At 39.8% G+C, this 23706-nt stretch overlaps 1 long non-coding RNA gene across 1 annotated transcript; it reads left to right on the top strand.

The window, feature by feature from the left end:
- The first annotated feature begins 7027 nt into the window (after positions 1-7027).
- On the top strand, positions 7028-7665 carry LOC109198307 (uncharacterized). Its single transcript, XR_002059177.1, has 3 exons — positions 7028-7068; positions 7252-7388; positions 7464-7665. It is a non-coding gene; the product is annotated as an uncharacterized LOC109198307 (long non-coding RNA).
- Positions 7666-23706: the final 16041 nt, after the last annotated feature.

Below are 23706 nucleotides of genomic sequence, written 5' to 3'. Positions count from 1 at the left end.
AACATATAGAGAATCTCCATTTTCCGAGAAAAGCAGAAGGAACGTATAAAACATATGGAATCTCCATTTTCCGAGAAAAGCAGAAGGAACGATGAGAAAACATATAAAGAATCTTTAGACAATCTCCTATGTTCAAAGAACAGCAGAAGGAACGTATAAGAAGAATTAAGAACTTGTGCTGGATTCAGAGAGAAACATAAAGCTTACATGAGGTCATATGTATATCTATATAGAAGTGAAGTTTAACAGAAAAAACGATCGTACATCACTAACGTTATGGAGAAGAGAGACAATTTCAGCAGAAACACAAGGACAATATGAGAGAACGAATGAGAGTAAATATTGGAACGGTTTTTCTTTTAGACAGATGCATAATATCAGATGTGCAGTGAACATAAAAAGAAAATATCGTCAGATGCATCGACCAGCTGAAAGTTTACAGTGTCATCCAGATAACAGTTTAATGAATGAGGCCATATCTCGTTTCAGATCAAACATAAGTCAGCACCATCTTATGTGTACGTTTGTCTAAAAGCTTCTTTCCTAATCAGGTGAAAATCTGCAAAAGAGAAAATTACTCAAAACACCAAACTGTAGCTCAGCAGTGTCTAACTGGTAAATTTGTTCATATGTGTGATGAAGCATGTAATGATCACTGCAGCTTCCCTGTTGAGAGAAAAAAGGAGTATATCTGTCACACGTGTCACAGTTCCCTCAAAAGTGGACGCATGCCAAGGCTGCTGCTGTCAATGGTTTAGAACTGCAGGATATCCAGCTGAATTGTGTGATCTCAACATTCTGGAGAGACATCTGATTGCCAAATGCATCCCATTGCAAGATTATTCCACTTCCAAAGGGCAGACAAAGACTCATACGTGGTAATGTGGTGTGTGTACCATCTGAAGTCCAACAAACAGTTGACTGTTTACCGAGGCCCAGAAACCAATCGCAGATAATGAGGATCAAGCTGAAAAGACGACTGTGCTACAAAGGCCATCAGCTGTTCCAGACTGTCACCTGGTCTAAACTGATCCGAGCCCTGCGTAAACTGAAACAGATTCATCCACAGTACACAGATATTGTTATCAGAGATGATGCATTGCTTGTGATCCAACGTTACCTGATGATGACAGCAGTGATGAAGCCAGCATGGCAAGTGATGATTATAATGAAGCAGATTTAATGGAAATTGACAACTATGAAAAAGATGCCCTTTTGTGCGAAAGTGAGTCTGAAAGTGAACAAGATATTAATATGCAATCCTGTGATGAACAACCAGAGGAAATCAATCCAGAGGAACCAGAAAGTGATTTGAACAATGGAGGTTTTGCTCTAGAAAGTTGTCTGCAGCCTGTAGACATTTCAGAAGAGATTCTCTGTTTCAGTGATAACACATATTGTGTGGCGCCTGCAGAAAGAAACAATCCTGTTAGCTTCTTCAGAACTCCTCATTTGGAAGCCATGGCATTTCCTGTGCAGTTTCCTACTGGTCAGAATACACTGGATGAAAAGAGATGTCTTAAACTCACACCAAGTGCTTACTTCAAGTCAAGGCTTTTCAACATTGATGCAAGATTGCTAAAGACACAAATTACCTGTTTTCTCACAGTTTGTCACTGAAATACACCTGGCTAATTCCAGCATGACAATACAGCTAAGGAAAGGTAAAACTATGACCAAAGATGGACGCAAAATCACATCAGGAATGTTACAAAGTAAGACAGAAGTAGAGAAGCTGGTAAGAAATAAAGATGCAATCAGATTTATGCAGCCACTCAGAGGAACTCCAGCTTACTGGCAGAAAACCACCAAGATCTATTCAGTATGGTCCGTCAAATAGGAACACCTCAGTTCTTTGTCACTTTCTCTGCTGCTGAGATGAGATGGCCTGAAGTGATTCAAGCTATAAAGAGACAACAAGGTGAAGAGGTTGATTTTGAAGCCCTGGACTGGTCAGAAAAGTGTGAAATTCTAAGATCAAATCCAGTAACCACCATGCGAATGTTTGATAAGCGTGTTGAGGCTTTGTTCAGAGATTTGCTTTTTTCTCCTGCACAGCCCCTTGGTGAAATCATTGATTACTTTTACAGAGTTGAGTTCCAGCACAGAGGTAGTCCGCATATACACATGTTGCTGTGGATTCGAGAAAAGGTAGTAGTAGATGTGGATGATGACCAAACTGTCTGTGACTTTGTGGACAGATACATCTCAGCTCAACTCCCTGATCCAGAAAACAACCTGAACTGCACAAAAAAGTCGCTGAACTACAAAGCACAGCAAAAACCACACAAAACATGCTTTAAGAGTGTAACTCTGGTTGTAGATTTGGGTTTCCAAAACCACCAGCCACAAGAACAATGATTGTGAGACAGGATGAGGATTCAGACACTGAAGCTGCAAAAGCCAAACTCAGACCTTTGTTGACCTGCTGAAGGAACCTGAAGCTGCTTCTCTCACCATAGAGCAGATTCTGTCACGATGCAACTTGACAATGAATGAGTATGAGCAATGCCTCCAAGACATAAACAAGAAAACAGCTCTTATTCTGAAACGTGACCCAAAGGACTGTTGGATCAACAATTACAACCCACACCTGCTTGAAGCCTGGAACTCTAATTAGATGTCTCGTTAATATTGAATGCCTATTCATGTATAGAATACCTCTGTAAATATATAACGAAGAAAGAATCTGGCCTCTCTGAATACCTGAAGACAGTTATTGACAACTCTGATAAGAACACGGTCAATGAATGTGATGAAATGAGAGCTGTGATGCAGGCTTACTCAAAAAGAGAGAATCAGCGCACAGGAGTGTGTGACTCGAGTCTGTGGCCTAAAAATGAAAAATGTTCCCGCAGTGTTGTATTTGTACCAACAGATGATAACCCAGTAAAAATGAGTCGCCCGATGAGCTACCTGGAATCCACAACACATGACAGTTGTAATATTTGGATGACAAGTTTGAGTGATAAATACAAATCAAGACCTGAGACACCAGAATATGAGGAAATGTCACTGGCTGATTTGCTGCCTTGTGCCGGTTGGTGAGTGGTCCAAATGAAGGAAAAGATGTGCTTCCTCTTCTTAACCAGCTTGGATTTGTACTAAGGCGAAAGAATGATAACCAGCTATAATCAGGTATTACCACTGTTCACAGGAAAACGATCCTGAGCAATATTATGGACGACTGTTGAGACTTTACCTTCCACACAGATCAGAGCAGGAACTGAAACCACGAGGGTTCCAAACCTATCAGTCCTTCTACAACTCGGTTTGTACGACTTCCATGTTCAGACCACAGTGAGTCTGTGAAAGGGTTGTGAGAGAAATAAAGACAAGTATGAGAAGAACTCTGAGGATATGAGAGTGCACTGGAAGAGTTTGAACAGAATAGGGATGTTGTGATCGATGAATGGTGTAATCTTGCTCCTGAATCTGAAGTTGTGAGGTTGCAATGTGATGAGAATCTTCCTGAGAGACATTCTGATGATGAGAACGAACAGGAGAATGTCCCCGACTACAGTCGTCAGTCTGATGCTGTAACAGAGATCAAAGCCATCAGAGAACAACCTGCAGTCGATCCAGCCGTGGTACGTGTAATGTATCAGAATCTGAACCAGAAGCAGGCCTGCGTGTTCTATGCTATAAGAGACTGGTGTATTCAGCGAGTTTGTGGTTTAAACCCAGATCCATTTTTCTTCTATATCAACGGTGGTGCAGGAACTGGAAAGTCACATCTGATTAAATGTATTCACTCTGAAGCATCAAAGATCCTGAGCAGACTCCCTGCTAATGCAGAAGAAGCTGACATATCAATCCAACTGTTTTACTGACGTCATTTACCGGGACAGCAGCTTTTCTATCAATGGCTCTACATTACATTCCCTACTCAAACTACCCAGGAGTCTGAAACCACCCATTCAAGGACTTGGTAACCAACTGGATGAAGTCAGATCTGAGCTTATGAATGCTGAAATTATTGTTATTGATGAGATTTCAATGGTTTCAAAACCCCTTTTTGCTTATGTGGATGCAAGACTGAAACAAATCAAAGGCACTCAGAGACCTTTTGGTGGAATGTCAGTTTTAGCTGTTGGAGATTTTTACCAGCTGCCACCAGTGCGACAGTCTAAGCCTCTCTGTGTTTATGATCCAGAACAGATTGACCTATGGCAGGAACATTTTCAGATGATCACTCTAACAGAGATCATGCGTCAGAAAGATGATGTGGCCTTTGCAGAGATGCTGAACAGGATTAGAATCAAAGAAAGACAGATGAGCTTTCTCAGTGCGACAGAGATTTGTTGTCACAGGCTGTGACTGCACCAGAAGAATGTCCAACTGAGGTCTTACACATTTATGCCACCAACAAGAATGTTGAATCCCACAACACAGATACGCTCAAGAAGCTTCATTCAAACATTATAATCATCAATGCAGACGATTTCCAGAAGGATAAACGTACAGGCAGAATGGCACGAAGAGACAAACCATTTACAGGTGGCAAAATGATTTACCCGACACCCTGAATGTTGCTGAAGGAGCCCGAGTGATGCTGACCAGAAACTTGGACACACTAAACGGTTTAGTCAATGGTGCTTTTGGTATACTGATAAAGGTGGTGAGATCTGAAAATGATGGACAAATAATTAAACTGGGGCTCAGAATGGACAACCGGCAGCCTATGAGACACAACCGCAGTGCTAATGCAGCATCTGATGATCTGGTTTACATTGAGAGAGCAGAGGAGAGTCTGAAGTTTAAAGGAGCGGTACGCAGACAGTTTCCTGTAAAGCTAGCATTCGCCTGCACAATTCACAAAACTCAGGGTCTTACAACACAGACAGCTGTAGTTTCAATGAGGAACATTTTGAACCAGGTATGGCTTATGTTGCTCTCAGCAGGGTGACGTCTCTCAGTGGACTCTATTTGCAGGACTTGGATGAGAACAAGATTTATGCCAATCCCGAGGTAACTGCAGCGCTCCAAACCATGAGACAAGCCAATGTTGAAGAAATGATGCCTCTTCTTCAGGTCAGAGAAACAGCCAGCAGACCTGACACTCTTACACTGATCCATCACAATACGGAGGGTTTGCCATCTCACATCAGTGACATCAAGAGTCATCATGAAATGTGTTTAGCAGATGTTTTGTGTCTCACAGAGTCTCACCTCCAAGGCTCCTTTGTTGCAGACAGTCTTCATTTGGACGGCTACACCATGTTCAAACGCAACAGACATGTGTCCTACACAAACTTTCCTCACATGGCCAGCAGAAGTGGTGGTGGAGTTGTTGTGTATTGAGGAATCATTTTCAGGTTCAGGTAAACAGTATCTGCATAATGTCACTGATCTTGAGTTCTTAGTGTTAAAGGTTCAGGCTCCATTCCCTGCGCTCATTGCGGTTGTGTACAGACCTCCTGACTACAGTTTGACACCATTCATGCAAAACCTGGTAAGTCTTTTAGATTCACTTGAAATAATGGACTGTCACCCAATAATTGTGTGTGGAGATTTTAATGAGAACCAGTTACAGAGTGGAAGGAAACAGATTCTGGAGCAGTTTCAGTCGAGAGGGTATTCACAGCTGATCACTTCTGCCACTACAGACAAGAACACCCTGCTTGACCTCATTTTTGTTTCTCAGCCACAGAAAAGTCTCTATTCAGGTGTCCTGAGAACATATTACAGTTACCACAACCCTGTGTTTGTGTCCTGTCCTCCAGCCAATCATGAAGTCGTCTGGTGAGTTTTGAAACAATTACAGATCATGTTTGTTACAGAGTTTATTTTGTAGAGCATGAAAAAGATTTTTCATTGAATAATTATATTTCTTCATATTGTCTTCCCTACTCTGTCTGTAAGAAGACCCTTTCTTATTGCAATGTTATTAATCATTTCACCAAATCATGGCTGTACTTCATGCAGAGCCGGGAGATCTGCTTTCTGTTATCATGCAGCTCAGATCTGAAATATGCTGCAAAAAGTATTAAACGGACATAATTTATTTTTATTCTCATGTTTTAAATGACTAAATCTACTAATGCATTTTTCATGGATGTTAATTGTCATCTCCTTTTTTGATACTTTTTTACTGTGACGTATGTAGCTCAACAAACGAGAGCTTCCCTCAAAGGGCTTTCAAATAGGAAATAGTAAATAAATCCCAGATAAATGCAGGTATTTATTATGGGTCACATGAATAATAACAGACAATTATATTTTCTTGATTATAGTAAATTTTGTAGAATCAAATGTTTTTGGGATGAATGAGGTTTTGCTTATCATGTTTTACAGGTAAAAAATGTTAAAAGTTTTAAACTATCTTTAGGCTACCAGAGATGTCTATAATGATTCATTATGTAGAGAAAAACATTTTTATAGCTTACAGAATATGTATAAAAACTGATTTAGAAGTACATGGAAAGTTTCTGCATCCATTTTCTGACTTGGCCTTTATCCGGGTGGGTTTGGGTTTGGGTGGATAAAGGCCAAGTCAGAATTCTCTGAGCAGCTGGAAAAAGCTGCTAATTAACAAAGACATCAGAAAGCGGGGGCTTTAGGTGTAGCCCCGCTTTCTGACGCACTAATTAGATTTAGTAACTGACACCCCATACCAGCATTACATAGACACTTGGGGGCTGAGATGGGTGGGTGGGGAGGGTGGGTTGGTGGTGTTAAAAGCACTTTATGTTTTGTAGATGTATTTTTTCAGACAGGGCACACACAGTCCTGTCTCCTTTGTGGGAAAACCTTCGAACTTCACCATCCTCAGCTGAAACAACAACATCTTAACACCATCTTCATGAACTGCTGAGCCAAACCTGATCCATCAGTGCTGGACTGCACAGATAACTACATGCCACAAGGAGACTGCTGTGTTATGAACTGCCATACCAGTGTGTCTTCAGTGGAGAAGATGACACACCCATCACCTGACCTCCTGCCTGATCTGGAGACCATCACCATGCTGCCACACTACACACCTCTGAGACCATCAATGATGACTCATACTGAGGAAACTGTATTCCTGTCAGAGATGCTCAGTGATCCTCAGAGCAGAGAGAGGTATGATTCTTTATCTTTGATTAAAAAAATGTCAGTGCTTTTAATTCATTTAATTAATTTAAATCCTGTTTATTGCATAAAGAATTACACACTCAAATGATTATACTTGTTAACACTTTTTGAGTTTTAATTCACATTATGGATTACAAATCTATGCTTTTTCTACTCTGTCTCTCTGTGCAGGTATTGCTGTCTTCTGAGTTCTTCACTGTCCCAACTGAAACATTCAAACCTCATTGCAGAGCTCATGTCTTTCCTCACCATCATGTGAGTGTGAGATTGCTCTGGATTCTGGTTATGTGGCCTGCAGCACCTATAAGGTATTTCAACATTGTTCATTTTATAACTTATTTCTAGTTAACACAAATAAATGTTCCTTTTTCTGTATTTTTTAGAACAAGCTCGTACAGTGTGCCTGCATTCCAGCTTCTTAGACTCTACGCAAGTGGACAGAGTATCAGTGCTTGGCCACCCTTACAGACACCGACTTCTGTCAACTCACTGCTACTGATCAGGCACCTCACTCCAGGAAGACAGAGGGCTGCAAGCCTGTTATCGTTTCCAGTGTGGCTTTGTATTCTTGGGGTAGCATCAGATTTTCCCACAAATATTCAAAGGTAACACTTATTTTAAGCTTAGTTATTAAATCAAAAGTCTTCCCTTGTGTTAATTGTTTTATTTTTCTTTTTTTTTTTCTTTTACATTTATATGCAGTTATCAGATGTGGTGGAGCTTTGTTAACTGTGTGGAAAACATCTGTTTGTGATGATATTTACAATGAGGTTTTAAGGTGACAGTTTCCAAGTGATTTCAATCATTTGACTAAGCAAAAACATGTTTGCAATTAACATATTTTTTTCAGTTTTGTCTTTTGGATTTAACATTCCTCTGTGACAGGAAATACTAAACTGGTCCAAGTAACCAGCATATCATTGGTCAAAGACAAAAAAGGACCACATGTCACGCTAGCAATGAATTTTTGACTGTGTTTGTGTCACCAGATTTAACAAACAATATCAGACATATGAAACTGAACTCTGGATTAATGTCTAGATGTTTTTTGTGTTTTTTTTTTTATTGTTGAATAATTATTTTGTAGGACAAACCCAATTTATTTACCCAAACAAGTTACATTGTTTGGGTAAATAGTGGATTAATATATCTAAGTCTATAAGTATAGCAAGCTGAATTCATACAAACACACAGCTCTAAATCTTGAATTGTAGGATGTACAAAATGATCATGTGATTATTATGGACATTTAAATAACTATATCTATTGAACCATTACACATATTCTTTATAGAAATTACACAATCTCAAAATGTGAAAAAAGAAAATGTTTAAGAGAATAAATAATGTGTGTTTGTATGAATCCTGCCTTAGTATGGGGTGTCAGTAACTACATTAGTATAGAGTAGGTCTAACAGTGGTTTTCCACATCTGCTCTAATATATATAGATAATGGGTCAGACATATAAAGTCATTTTGAAAAGTTCATAAAGGTCACATCCATTTATATGTGTTCCTCTTTATCATTTTATATCAGGTCACACAGCTGACTTGAGTTTGATCAGAGTAGAACCATAACATTCATGCTAATGGTTCTACTGTTTACAGTTACTTTATGATGGATTTCATCCTGGTCACAGCACTATGAGAAAAGCTGTTAAAGGTAAAGTTAACCCAATTAATACCTCATCATAAGTCACTCTATAACGCAAAGCAGTGATTATTTTCACTGTAATTTATTCCACAATAATGTTCTTTATTTGATCCCTGTTTCTTTAAATATGCACATCGATTGTTCAGCTGTGTGACTCTCTACACCTCAAATATATCACAATGTGGACTTCATTTCGACAGTATTTTGTAGATTGGTACCACATTTATCATAAAATCAGGAAACTGTAAACTAATTGAAAAAATGAAGCTTATGAAATTTTTAATGTGGCATTGGAACATGTTGTTTATCCTTGCCAAATGGTATTTACACAAAACTCCAGCAAATCAGAGGATATATTTTGTCTCTCACTTGCGTATATGCGCATATGTGTATATTTTTGCAGTTAATAGCCTATCATGTGTCTGCGCATCTTAGGGCCATAAACATAAACATGGCAAACAAGGATATGTTCACAATTCCAACAGATGCTTCAATTGTTTGTATAGATGTTAGATTCATTTGATTTGCATTTTCTATTAATATTTTTCTGTTTATCCCAAATGGGATTTTTATTTCTGTTTGCCATTATTGTAATCATTGGAAACAACTGAATAAATATTTTGTATCATATGTTTCTAAAAGTATTTGAATGTTCTACTTTTCTACTACTGGTTTTCTACTTTCTAAACTTTCTTCCACTCTTTGGCATTTCAATAACATTATTTTTGGGTGTTTTTATCTCTGACCGCAGCATCTTGTGCATTTATTACCTAAATGTTGTTTGTGTGGGTTTTCTTTTTTGGTTTTTTGGTTTTTTTGCCATTTTTAGATTTCACCAGCTGTGTAAACTCTGCAATTTTACCTTGGTTTTGTTCCACATCAGTTTATCTGCTGGCTGATTTTCTTCCTTTTCTAGTGTTTCTGGTAATTTTTAACAGTTAAAAAGTAACTTTGAGGTTACTTCAGCCTTTTCAGCTGTTATCTGTTGACAGTTTTGCCTAATTATTACATTTCTGCAAAATTATAGCAGTTCTGATAACTTGTAATATTTCTGCTAAGTTTTTAATTTTCTACTAAATTATATTATTTTTGCTAGGTTACACTACTTTTGTTTGTTATGTTATGTTATGTTATGTTATTCTAAATTATTACATTTCTGCTAAGTTGTAGCTTCTGGTAAACTACAACATTTCTGCTGAATTGTGATGTTTCTTCTAAGTTATTGCATTTCTTCTAAGTTATTACATTTTTGTTTACTTGATGTTGTTCTGCAACGTTATTAAATTTCAACAACTTTTTAAACACTGACTTTGATTTCTTCAGCTTCTTCAGCTATTTTCAACTATTTTCAGCAGACAGCTTCAGCTTTAAAGCATCCACACTGCATTTTCGCAGGAAATGCAAATTTTTCTAGTTATTCTAGTTGCCACTTTTCACTTTTTTGGCACTTAACTACTTCCACAATTTTCAGCCGATTTTCACCGTTCAATTTTAAACTATTCTGCTATTTCTGCTAATGATCGCTATATCTTTTGGTGTTTATTACTGTTATACTTTTTAAATATTCTACTTTTTTCCTTTAATTTGTCCCATTGAAATGAATGGGAAACTTCTGCAATTCTGCTAAATTTTGCTTGTTTTTGAAACTTAACTACTTTTTCCTACTTTCACGTAGAACAACCATTCAAACTTTAAAATGTTCTCAATTATTGGGCTATTCAGGAATAAATCAGATTTTTCAAATCTTTTACCGTTTTATTTTATGCCTCTTAAAGTTTTGAGTTGGAAAATTGTGATTTTTCACAAAATACATGCGTTGTTATGGTTGCTATGCACTTGGCTTCCAGTGTGCCACTGTAGGTTTCGCAGTCTTCTCTTCATGTCCGAACAACTTCTTGCTACTTGCTCAATTTTCACTCAACTTCCACAAATTATACATCAAAACGTAGGTATTTTTGCTGGCTTTCCGAAAATGTCACCATCATTGTTGTGAGACTTATAGAATTTTGGCAAATCTCCTCAGAGCAACACAAAGTCTGAAAACTCTCCATAGAAAGTCAATGGAGAGTTTGTTCAAAATCACCGCTTGATTTCTGTAATGAGAGGCATATTCGAATCGTCATATCTCCTTAACGAAGCGAAGTTAAAACATGAGGCTTGTCCCAGTATATCTTCAGACACTCCTGACGCTCACAATTCAAGAATTTTTTCTCACCTATTACCGTTCTGAGATGAGTTACACTTGTTTGAGCGTAGGAAATTCGTCCTTCGCTCAGATTTCTTCAGATTTCAAACTCTGGAAATGAACCACTTTTTTCTCTCGTCATAACTTTTTGTTGGATTTCCACAGAGACCTGAAAATTTCCATGATTGTTCACCAAAGCCTGCTGTCTCTTACGGTGAAAGAATGATATCAATACTCCAAATAGATTTAGAGTTAGAAAGCGTTGTTTGAGGGCAAGTCAAGGCAGTTTTTGCTTTGCTCTACTCAGTTATGGTGCATTAGAAGTCAAATATCTTTAATAATTCATATTTTAATGATACATTGTCAACACTTTAAGATTCCCCCATCTCTTCTGAACAAACGGTGTAAGAATGACCGTTCTAGCCCTATAGTTAGGAAATTATGGTCATTTGTTTGAGGGAGTCGTCATTATGAGAAATAGACTGCAAAAATCCTGTGTCTCTCTGTGCTGCATGCACCTGTTTTGGCGGGAAAAAGTGCACAGCCTCTCTGATTGGTGGATTAAATTCAGCAGCTCCCAGGCTGCTTGACTGAGCTAGAAACTTACTTCTCTCTCCCTGTGTGTGTGTGTGTGTGTGTGTGTGTGTGTGTGTGTGTGACAGAGAGAGAGAAAGAGAGGGCGAGACAGAGTTTTTATGGGAGCATCTTATTGTATGATTTAAATTCAATATATTTAGACTGGTTGACTGAATTTGATCCTGTGTGTGTCTCTCTGTGCATGTGTGTTTCCATATGTTTCCATATTTCTGATTGTGTGACTGTTACACTTTTTTTGCTCAGTTTTTTTTTCATTTAACAAGTACATTTGAAGGACCCTTAGCATGTTCAGCATTTTTTCAGCTGTCCATTTTGCTTTTCCAGTTTTTCTGTTTAAGTTATTACTATTGTGCTGAATCATACTATTTCTGCTATTTTATAAGATTTGTGCTAAATATAGTATTTCTACCCAGTATAGTATTTCTGATTAATTATAGTTTTTCTACCAATCATATTACAGTATTTTGCTTTTATACCATTTTATAGGATTTTTATATTGCTTAATATAGTATTTCTGCTTTTTATAGGATTTGTGCTTTATATAGTATTTCTGCTTTTTATAGGATTTGTGCTTAATACAGTATTTCTGCTAAATGTAGTATTTATGCTTAATCACACTATTACTATATATTTCTGCCAGCTTCCCAGCCAGCCAATCATATCTGAGGTCTGCAGTTTCTTCTCTCGTCATATCTCAGCGACGGATGTACAAAGAGTAATGAAAATCGCAGTCAAAGTACACCAAAGTCCGCTGATTCACCCAGTACAAGAATTATGCTCCTAGTCCACCTAGTTTTGGAGTTACACGATGTTTTGTAACTCCAAAAAATGGCGCTCTTTGCCTCACACCGCGATCTAATTCTGACTGCTCATCACCCTGTTTCCCAAGTGCTCACTGTCTTTCCCAGTGGCGCAGCTGGTAATGACACAGGCCTGCAACCCAAAAGACGTGGGTTCAACTCCACCTTGGACAACATGTTTTTTCCCTACAAATTAATACACTATCACAGACCACTAATTCATATTCATCATTTATTACAATTCTCAAAACTTTTTACCAGCTTTTCTAATATGGACCTCACATTCTTCTTAACACTCCATGGCACAAATACTCTTCCCTTTAGGCTCTGTGAATGTGTGTGTGTATCAATATTTCTCCCATTTTAAAGTATTACTCCTCCATAATTGGATTTCTCTTAAATCAAAGTACTTTTACTACATCTTAGTACTTCTGCTCAATCATAGTATTTCTGCTAAATCATGGTTTTTGTGCCCAGTCATCAGAATCATGTTTATTGGCCAAGTATATGTGCATACAAATACAAGGAATTTGGTTCCGGTAGATGGTGGCTCTCGAGCACAGCAATGTAAATCTCACACACACACACACACACACACACACGTATCTATATATACATTGCACATGCATACACATACATACACAAAGCTGTGTAAACCAACTATAAATAACTAATCTAAACGTATATACATAAAATACAGAAATGAAATGAGGTGGAATGAATACTACAGAATGTACATAAGGTGCAGTTGCAGTCTGGCAGTGGGAGGAGTGTGACAGTTCAACTGTTTAGAAGGGAGATGGCGAGGGGAAAGAAACTGTTCCTGTGTCGGGTGGTCCTGGTCTGCAGGCTTCTGTACCGTCTGCCAGAGGGCAGCAGATCAAAAAGTCTGTGTCCAGGGTGTGAGGGGTCTGTGATGATTTTCCCTGCCCGTTTCCTGGTTCTTGAGAGGTACAGATCCTGGATGGAGGGCAGGGGGGCGCCGATGATCCTTTCTGCTGCCCGTACAGTCCGCTGCAGTCTGCACCTGTCCTGTTTAGTGGCTGCACCATACCAGACTGTGATGGAGGAGCACAGGACAGACTCAATGACTGCAGTGTAGAGCTGGATCAGCAGCTCCTGTGGAAGACTGTACTTCCCCAGTTGTCTCAGGAAGTACATCCTCTGCTGGGTCTTTTTGAGGATGGAGTTGATGTTGGTCTCCCACTTCAGGTCCTGGGAGATGGTGGTACCCAGCAACTTGAAGATCTCCACAGTCGACACAGGGCTGTCTGATATGATGAGGGGGGGCAGAGTTGAGGGATGTCTCCTGAAGTCCACTGTCATCTCTACAGTTTTAAGAGTGTTCAGCTCCAGATTGTGCTGACTGCACCAGAGTACCAGCCACTCAACTCATCATAACATTTGTGTTATGTTATAGTATTACTACTAAGTGGAGAAATTTCTAAAATGTTACAGTATATGTGCTGATTACAGTATTTCTGCCAAATATAGTATTTCTGATTAATTATAGTTTTTCTACCAAATCATATTACAGTATTTTTGCTTTTTATAGGATTTTTATAGGATATTTATATTGCTTAATATAGTATTTTTGCTTTTATACGATTTGTGCTTAATACAGTATTTCTGCTAAATGTAGTATTTATGCTTAATCATACTATTTCTATATATTTTTGCCAGGTCCTCTGTGAGGACTGAGACATTCAAATGTACATATAAGGGCCTGCATGGCTTCCCAGCCAGCCAATCATATCTGAAGTCTGCCGTTTCTTCTCTCGTCATATCTCAGCGACGGATGTACAAAGAGCAATGAAAATCGCAGTCAAAGTACACCAAAGTCCGCTGATTCACCCAGTACAAGAATTATGCTTCTAGTCCACCTAGTTTTTGAGTTACATGACGTTTTATAACTCCAAAAAACGGCGCTCTTTGCCTCTCACCGCGATCTAATTCTGACTGCTCATCAGCCTGTTCCCAAGGGCTCACTGTCTTTCCCAGTGGCGCAGCTGGTAATGACACAGCTCTACAACACAAAGGTCGCAGGTTCAACTCCACCTCGGACAACACGTTTTTTGCCCTACAAATTAATACACTATCACAGACCACTAATTCATATTCATCATTTATTACAATTCTCAAAACTTTTTACCAGCTTTTCTAATATGGACCTCACATTCTTCTTAACACTCCATGGCACAAATACTCTTCCCTTTAGGCTCTGTGAATGTGTGTGTGTATCAATATTTCTCCCATTTTAAAGTATTACTCCTCCATAATTGGATTTCTCTTAAATCAAAGTACTTTTACTACATCTTAGTACTTCTGCTCAATCATAGTATTTCTGCTAAATCATAGTATTTTTGCCATATCATGGTTTTTGTGCCAAATCATCAGAATCGTGTTTATTGGCCAAGTATATGTGCAGACAAATACAAGGAATTTGGTTCCGGTAGATGGTGGCTCTCGAGCACAGCAATGTAATCTCACACACACACACACACACACACACACACACACACACACGTATCTATATATACATTGCACATGCATACACATACATACACAAAGCTGTGCAAACCAACTATAAAAAACTAATCTAAACGTATATACATAAAATACAGAAATGAAATGAGGTGGAATGAATACTACAGAATGTACATAAGGTGCAGTTGCAGTCTGGCAGTGGGAGCAGTGTGACAGTTCAACTGTTTAGAAGGGAGATGGTGAGGGGAAAGAAACTGTTCCTGTGTCGGGTGGTCCTGATCTGCAGGCTTCTGTACCGTCTGCCAGAGGGCAGCAGATCAAAAAGTCTGTGTCCAGGGTGTGAGGGGTCTGTGATGATTTTCCCTGCCGTTTCCTGAGAGGTACAGATCCTGGATGGAGGGCAGGGGGGCGCCGATGATCCTTTCTGCTGCCCGTACAGTCCGCTGCAGTCTGCACCTGTCCTGTTTAGTGGCTGCACCATACCAGACTGTGATGGAGGAGCACAGGACAGACTCAATGACTGCAGTGTAGAGCTGGATCAGCAGCTCCTGTGGAAGACTGTACTTCCCCAGTTGTCTCAGGAAGTACATCCTCTGCTGGGTCTTTTTGAGGATGGAGTTGATGTTGGTCTCCCACTTCAGGTCCTGGGAGATGGTGGTACCCAGCAACTTGAAGATCTCCACAGTCGACACAGGGCTGTCTGATATGATGAGGGGGGGCAGAGTTGAGGGATGTCTCCTGAAGTCCACTGTCATCTCTACAGTTTTAAGAGTGTTCAGCTCCAGATTGTGCTGACTGCACCAGAGTACCAGCCGCTCAACTCATCATAACATTTGTGTTATGTTATAGTATTACTACTAAGTGGAGAAATTTCTAAAATGTTACAGTATATGTGCTGATTACAGTTTCTGTATAATAGAATTTTGGCAAATCTCCTCACACCAACACAAAGTCTGAAAACTGCATAGAAAGTCAATGGAGAGCTTGTTCAAAATCTCCACTGGATTTCTCTAATGAGAGGCATTTTCAAATCGTCATATCTCAACGCAGCAAATTTAAGACATGAGGCTTATGCCAATATATCTTCAGACACTCCTGATGCTCACAATTCAAGAATTTCTTTCTCACCTATTACCATTTGGCCATGAATTGGGTTTGTTTGAGGGTAGGAAATTCATCTCTCGCTCCGATTTCTTCAGATTTCAAACTCTGGAAATGAACCACTTTTTCTCTCGTCATATCTTTTTGATGGATTTCCACAGAGACCTGAAAATTTCCATGACTGTTCACCAAATCCTGCTGTCTCTTACGGTGAAAGAATGATATCGATACTCCAAATAGATTTAGAGTTAGAAAGCATTGTTTGAGGGCAAGTCAAGGCAGTTTTCGCTTTGCCTCTACTCAGTTATGGTGCATTAGAAGTCAAATATCTTCAATAATTCAGATTTTAATGATAAATTGTCAACACTTTAAGATCCCCCCATCTCTTCTGAACAAAACGGTGTAAGAATGACTGTTCTAGCCCCTACGGTTAGGAAATTATAGCCATTTGTTTGAGGGGAATCCTCACTATGAAAAATAGACAGCACAAATCCTGTCTCTGTGCTGCGTGTGTGTAAAAACAGGTGCACCTGTTTTGGCGGGAAAAAGTATACAGCCTCTCTGATTGGTGGATTCAAATTCAGCAGCTCCCAGGCTATTTGGCTGCTGCTGCTGCTAGTGTGTGTGTTTGTGTGTGTGTGTGTGTGTGACAGAGAGAGAGAGAAAGAGAGGGCGAGAGAGCGTTTTTATGGGAGCATCTTATTGTATGATTTAAATTCAATATATTTAGACTGGTTGACTGAATTTGATGCTGTGTCTCTCTGTGCTTGTGTGTTTCCATATGTGTCCATATTTTGATTGTGTGACTGAAGAAGGAAATATTATACTTTTTTTTGCTGATTTTTTTTTCATTCAACAATTACATTTGAGGGAGCCTTAGAATGTTCAGCATTTTTTCAGCTGTTCATTTTGCTTTTCCAATTTTCTATTTCAGTTATTACTATTGTGCTAAGTCATAGCATTTCTGCTGTGTGTGTGTGTGTATGACAGAGAGAGAGAGAGAGAGAGAGAGAGAGAGAGAGAGCCTTTTTATGGGTGTATCTTATTGTGTGCCTACTGGTGGTGGTCAGAGGGCCCGGTGGCGCCAGTGTCCAGCAGCCTCGCCTCTGTCAGTGCGCCCCAGGGTGGCTGTGGCTACAACGTAGCTTGCCATCACCAGTGTGTGAATGGGTGAATGACTGGATATGTAAAGCGCTTTGGGGTCCTTAGGGACCATAAAAGCGCTATATAAATACAGGCCATTTACCATGTCCATATTTGTAATTGTGCAAGTTATTACTATTATGCTAAATTATAGTATTTCTGCTACTTTTTGGTATTTGTGCTAAATACAGTATTTCTGCTAAATCTTAGTATTATTGCTTAATCATAGTATTTGAGCATATTCTTTCTATTTGTGTCATAGCATAGTATATTTGCTGAATTACAGCATTTCTGCTATGTTGTAGTATTTGTCCTAAATCACAGTATTTGTGCAATGTTTAGGTATTTTGTTTAAATAAAGCATCTATGTAATCTTGTACCATGGTTGCTAAAATCCTGTATTTCTGAAAAGTTATCTTGTTTCTGCTAAGTTACAATATTTATTCTAATTTCTGCTGCTAAGTTCTGCTATGTTATTGTATTTCTGCCAAGTATTATGTTTTCTTTACGTTATTGCAGTTCTGCTATGTAATTACATTTTTGCTAAGTTCTTATGCTTCTGCAAAGTTATTACAATTTTTTGCAAAGGTTTTACAATTTCTGCAACTTTTCAGCTTTTTCAGCTAGTTTCAGCTGACAGCTTCAGCTTTACAGCATCCACACTGCATTTTCGCAGGAAATGCAAATTTTTCTAGTAATAATAATGATTTCCTCCTGATCTCATTTCCATAGCAGAGAAAACTGTGGTGTATATTGAGGTGGAGGGTGTGGTCTATGGCTCAGGTGTAGAGTGAGGGTGGGGTGCACCACAGCAGCATGCTGGGACTGCTGAGGGTGGAGGAGGGAGTGATGATGACATCAGAGCTGCAGCAAAGCAGTCAGCAGCACAGAGACCAGTGAACACACAGTCTGTTCATCTTTGCATAGATACAATATATAGCACAATATTGAATGACAGAGACGCTGTGTGAGCTTCCACAGATACACTGACGTCAGTATCCAGAGTCCTCCTGCTGCTCCCCCCTCAGAGCCCCGTGATCAGCACCAACACATTCAGTTAGATGACAGAGTCCAGCTGCAGCTAGAATCAGCTCTGTGAACAACAGCACAGCGTCAGTGTTTCACACTCAGTGAAAGGAGGAAACAGCAGAAGAACACCATGTGTGCTACGTTTCCCAGGACACACTACAAACTGCACAAATACAGAGCAGCACGTGGAAGGACCTGGAGCTGCATTTAAAGAGAAAAGACAGTGTGATGTCCTGTATGGACAGGTGGAAGGAACCAAGTCCTCAGCTGAAACACTCGTGTTTGTCCACAGACAGGAAACACAGCAGGAAACAAAGAAGCTCATGGATAACACACTTCCTGTCAGTCACAATGAGGCTGGAGCCAAACACAGAAAGGTGTTTTTGTCCAGATGAGCCCAGAGAAGAAACACGAGTGTTCACAGACATCAGAAGCTCAGAGAGGTGAAACATGAGGTTGGAGTCCTCGTCAGCATCCAGAAGAGCTGCTGTGAAACCCTGAGTACTCATGACAGACTCTGATGGCACAAACACATCATGATTCAAACATGAAGACAAACATGGAGCTCCTGATCCTCCTGCATGAGAACAAGCTGACATGAGCGCTGTGTCTGAGAGTGTCTCCCTGTCACAGTGACAATAACACAGCTGCTGCTCACAGTCATTAAACTGACCTGAGGTCAGCTGCTAGGACGTCTCTGTGCTCCTTACATATGAACCATGTGACCTCACATCAGTGCTGTGGATGACTGTAGTCATAGAAGAGTAGAGCTGTAGCAGGTGGTGTGAGGAGGAGGAGGAGGTGGTGTATTCTAGTTAACGCAGTACTGAAACACTCCAGCAGAGGGCGCTGTTAAGTCCTTATTGTAACACAGTTACTGTGTGCAGTTAGACTTCATACATAATCTGCACTTATTTCCATCAGACATGCTGTCAGTAAATGATTGTTTCTATTGATTCTACTTCCTGTTGACTAGTTTGATGACAGTGAAACAATCACAGCTGATTGTGTGATGATGTCACTGTTACATTCAGTGTGTGTGACATCATGTTAGTGCAGCTGATAACAGCCTGGTTATGATGCTGTTAGAAACACATGGACGTGTCCATAGATCAGTGTGTGTTTAACATGAGAGCTTCAGCCCTGCTGATGTGTTCAATAAAGACATGCAGGAAAACTGATGAGACTCTGAAATAACTCTTTATATTTATAATGTAACTCTGCATCAAAAGAACAACAAAGGATCCCAGACAGGTTTATGTCAACAAAGACGATTCTGATGTTTCTGTGTTTCTAACAGTTTGACATTATTAGTAAACAGACTGCAGTGAACAGGATTTATAAAGAGCTTATATATAAAGATATGACAGCTGTTTGTTGATCACTCTGTGTTTGGACCTGATCAGTCCAGCTGTTTACTTGAAATATGTTCATTTACCTGTGACGTTATATTTATGTTCTTGTCTCTGTTGAAAAACACATTTTAATGTCCCTCAGATTTTTCTCCCAGATGAATAAATATAAAAATGACACAAACTGACTGCAGCTACTTTTTGTCCTTTCTGTCAGAAACCTTCATGTGACTCATGAGAGACACGTTTCAGCTGTTTGTGACAGATCAGAGGCCAACAAGTCATTTATAACACTTTCCATCATTGTTTAGCACAAACACATGTTGACACAGCAGCGGGCCACAGTGAGAGTCAGAGCCAGGAGATAAAAACTCCTGTTTGACCACAGCCTCAGTTTGTTCCTGCAAACACTTCCTGTTGTTGACTGGGTGGAGTCAGGAAGCCAGCGAGGCCCTGCAGGACTGAGACTGCAGACTGGGACGTGCTCTGTGATGGAGATCAACAGCATCACTGACTGTTTCTGTGAGGACACCATCATCCCAGCAGGGCTGTTTCCCAACAACAAGCCTGGACCATCAGAGACCTGAAGCTGCTGCTGAATGAAAGAAGAGGATCTTCAGGTCTGGAACAAGGACGAGCTGAGAGTGTTAATAACGTTACTAATGTTCAGCTACACTTTACTAGGTCACATCTGTGACACACGTCACTTAAATAAAGAAGGAAATATTGGCTCTGTTTTATCTGCTGGGCCCAAAAGTGACTCCCCGTATTTAAACTGCTATGAAGAACTTGTTGGTCTATAATATGTGAAACATGTGTCAAATGTCTCCATCATGAAAGATATCAGGTCATCTTGAGCCACAAAAACATTCCTATCATGAGGTCGAAGCTGGAATCAGTTTGTTGCAGACGTTTATATATCCCATATTTATCCAGTTAAAGTCACATTGAAATTCAAAAATGTCTTTTCAAGAGTCGTCTGTCCAAGAGGAGCAGAAACAAATATAACAACAGTTATTTAAGCTGTTTTAAAGGCCACAAAGGAGCAGATTGGTTATAATGCAGCTGCTTCAGAGGAATAAAGATGAAACACTGTTTTATTTCATGTGTAACACCTTTCAATCATGTGTTGACTAAAGTCTATTGACCAGTATAAGTAAAGACATCACACACACACACATGGAAACACTGAACCTGTTTTTGGTGCAGCAGCGGTCCCAGCTGCTCGCCTTTATCTAGACTGGGTCAGCTGCTTATCTCAATATAATCAATGTTTAAAGTTCTCAGTGTTTCTGTGTTGCTTCGTATAGGATCTCCCAGCATCATCACTGTGCTGTCCAATCATTGTGTGCTAGGTTACCCTTATAGTGCGATGTGTGTTTGCACAAAGTTTGCATGTGTGTCAAATATAAATAAGCACAGAACAGAAAAAGCTGCCAGTTTCTTCTATTTAGAGTCAAGTTAGTGTTTTGTGTCTTTGTTTGAGGCCTAATGTCAAGCAGAGGTGTGTGTAACTGGACTGCTCTGTTATATGTGTGAAATGTGTGCTTCTCTTCAGCATCATCTTCGTCACTGCTGATTCCTTTGTGTCATCATGTGTTGAGAAGAGAGAACAGTTATAACGGAGGAGCAACAGGAAGCCTGAAATCTGCATCAACAAGGAAGTGTTGGCTCACCAGTGATCCCAGCAGAGCCACTGGTTTGGCTCCAGTTGTTATAGATTCAATGATGTGTTCCTACAGATACATGTTAGCATCTTTATTGTAGTAAAGTCTTGTATGTGAAGCTAGAAACAAGGCAGGAAACGCTCCATGATCTGATCTTAATGATTTGTTTTTATTTCTGTCTTTCAGACTGGATTGAAACTATCAAAGGTCTAAAACAGCCTCAACCCTCCCAAAGACAAACTTTACACACGTCATCTTTCAGCTACAATCTTTGTTGCAGGATCTTCTGCCAAACAAGGCTGAGAGAAGATTTCTTCAGCTGTCATGTGATGCTGTTCAATCTTTGGGCAAACACACTCATATATTAGGGCTGATATCAGGGCTGCACAAGTTCTTTGTGATCATGATAATAGAAGTGTGCCTGTTGAAGATCATGTTTCTACATGATTATATGTCCTGTTATTGTTCTGTATTAATTCAGCTTTCAGCATCCTTTCCAGCCCCTGTTACACCATCCATACAAAGCCAATCTGACTGTGAGCCAATGTGTTGATAGTTTGTGTTGGATCAATAGATTTGACAGACTTGGTTCTCATCCAGAGGGAAACAGTCCAAATTCAGATCTAATGAAATGAGAGGCTGTTTCCTACCACGGTGCTAATGTGTGACTAACAAGGCTCATGGTCTCCAGCAGACAAGCGCCTGGAATGAGGTGAGCTGAGTGTTGCTTTGGTGGGTCTGTGCCACGTCATGCATCAGGATTCATATTGGCAATAGTTCATATCTCTGTTCTTTAGCCTTCATCACAAAGCTGTGAAGGAAAAACAAACATCTAACAGGATTTGATGGATGCAAATCCACTGAGCTCTTTGTCATTTACAAACTTGTCCAACCAACAAGAGCACAGATGAAAAACACAGTGACACTTAAAGGATTTTGCCATATATGAGCATAGATTACTTTCATATAGATTTGCAATGCAGGCTTTTGGTGAGCCGCTGGGTTCTGTCTAATAATCATCTCAGCATTTTACAATAGAATAGCTCTTTATTAGCTCTTCATTATTGTTATTGGACATGAAACAAGGAAGCTGTGTTTCTCATTGGATGTTAGTTTCATGTTCATCAGGATCATTTTCTAAAGAGCTGATATTTAGACCATTTACTGCACTGGCTGCACATTCTGTCTACATTTCTCTGTATGTGCTGTGTTTGCTTTCATATTTCTCCATATTGACACAACAGTGAACAGCAGTAGATCTACTCTTCATCTGTTTAGGCCCAGTGAAAGATCTGAAGCAGAATGGTGTCATTAGGAGAAGAAGAACGGCGAGGAGGCACAGCTCTTAAAATGAAACACAGCAACTTAGCCTGAGCTCAGAGAGCTTCACATGAAAAAGCTCCTCAAGCAGATCATGTCAGAGGTTTGTCATCAACAGGAGGAATGTTCATATCATAGAATGAAGGATGCTGTCACTGGATGAAGAAGGTTATTTAATGGCAAACGTTCACATGAAGTCAAATTGTTGTGGTGTTGAACAGATTCATGGACTGATTGTCTCCAGAATGTTAGAAGAGCTTCAATGAATCATTAGAAACAACTTACAGCTGCACAGATGTGTCAAACACATCTTGTGTCATTGTGGATTTTGTGTTTCTACATGTGACACACGTCTAAAACATGCACACAATTTGAAGACAAACAGGGATCATTTGTTCCCACAGCAGATGCTGAGAGCCATTTCCTTGTAGTCCTGTGTCTATATATATGTACCATTAGATGTTATTGGAATGATTGTCACTTGATAGTTCATGTATGTTTAGCTGGACGGCTGTTTGATCCTCCACATGTTAAAGGTGTCCAGTCCTGAGACACTGGGGGTGGAAACAGCTGTGATGTCATTGGACTGTCACAAAGACAGAAGTGCATGAATGAGCAGCCAAGGAGCCGCTGATGTTTGATTCAACAGCATTTGAAAGGTTGACACAGACACATTTGCACATAGAAAGCTGAATTTGTCATATGCCACAGTGAACTCACTGTTCAGTGTTTTCAGGAAGCTTCTTAACTGCCTCTGCTGCCAAACAAGCAGCTGATGTCCTTGAGAGAAGCTGAAGAAGCTCAACAACAAATACAGGAAGTGGACTTTCAAATACTAGATCACTTTAGACTCCACAAAAATGACTCAACCAGCTATGTTGATTGACTCCTTTGACTCTATGAAAGCTCAGTGGTGTCTTACACAGACTGTTGTGTTGACTATTATTCAGTCGTCTGCTGAATGTTTCAAATGTCTGCATCTCAGTGTAGATGAGGCTGGGGGTCATGGGAGGCCACCATAGCAGTCTCTCAACATCATACATCCATCATAAATGCTGCTGGACTGTCTGATGGGCTGACGGTGAAAAAGCCGTCGGGAAGGAAACAGAAGACATTCAGAGGCTGCAGCAGATTTCTTGATTTGGGGCCTTTTCAGCTTTATTGGACAGAGCAGTGAAGATAAGTGACAGCAAAGCAGAGGGAGAGAGAAAGGGGGCGTGGTCAGAATCAAAGCCAGGCCAGCTGCTCTCCACCTCGTGGCACATGGTCACCTGCTCCCTAGTGAGCTCCAC

The sequence above is a fragment of the Oreochromis niloticus genome, unplaced genomic scaffold (assembly GCF_001858045.2).
Source record: "Oreochromis niloticus isolate F11D_XX unplaced genomic scaffold, O_niloticus_UMD_NMBU tig00008258_pilon, whole genome shotgun sequence".
NCBI classification, from domain to species: domain Eukaryota; kingdom Metazoa; phylum Chordata; class Actinopteri; order Cichliformes; family Cichlidae; genus Oreochromis; species Oreochromis niloticus.
This window is presented reverse-complemented; position numbering and strand designations above follow the sequence as displayed.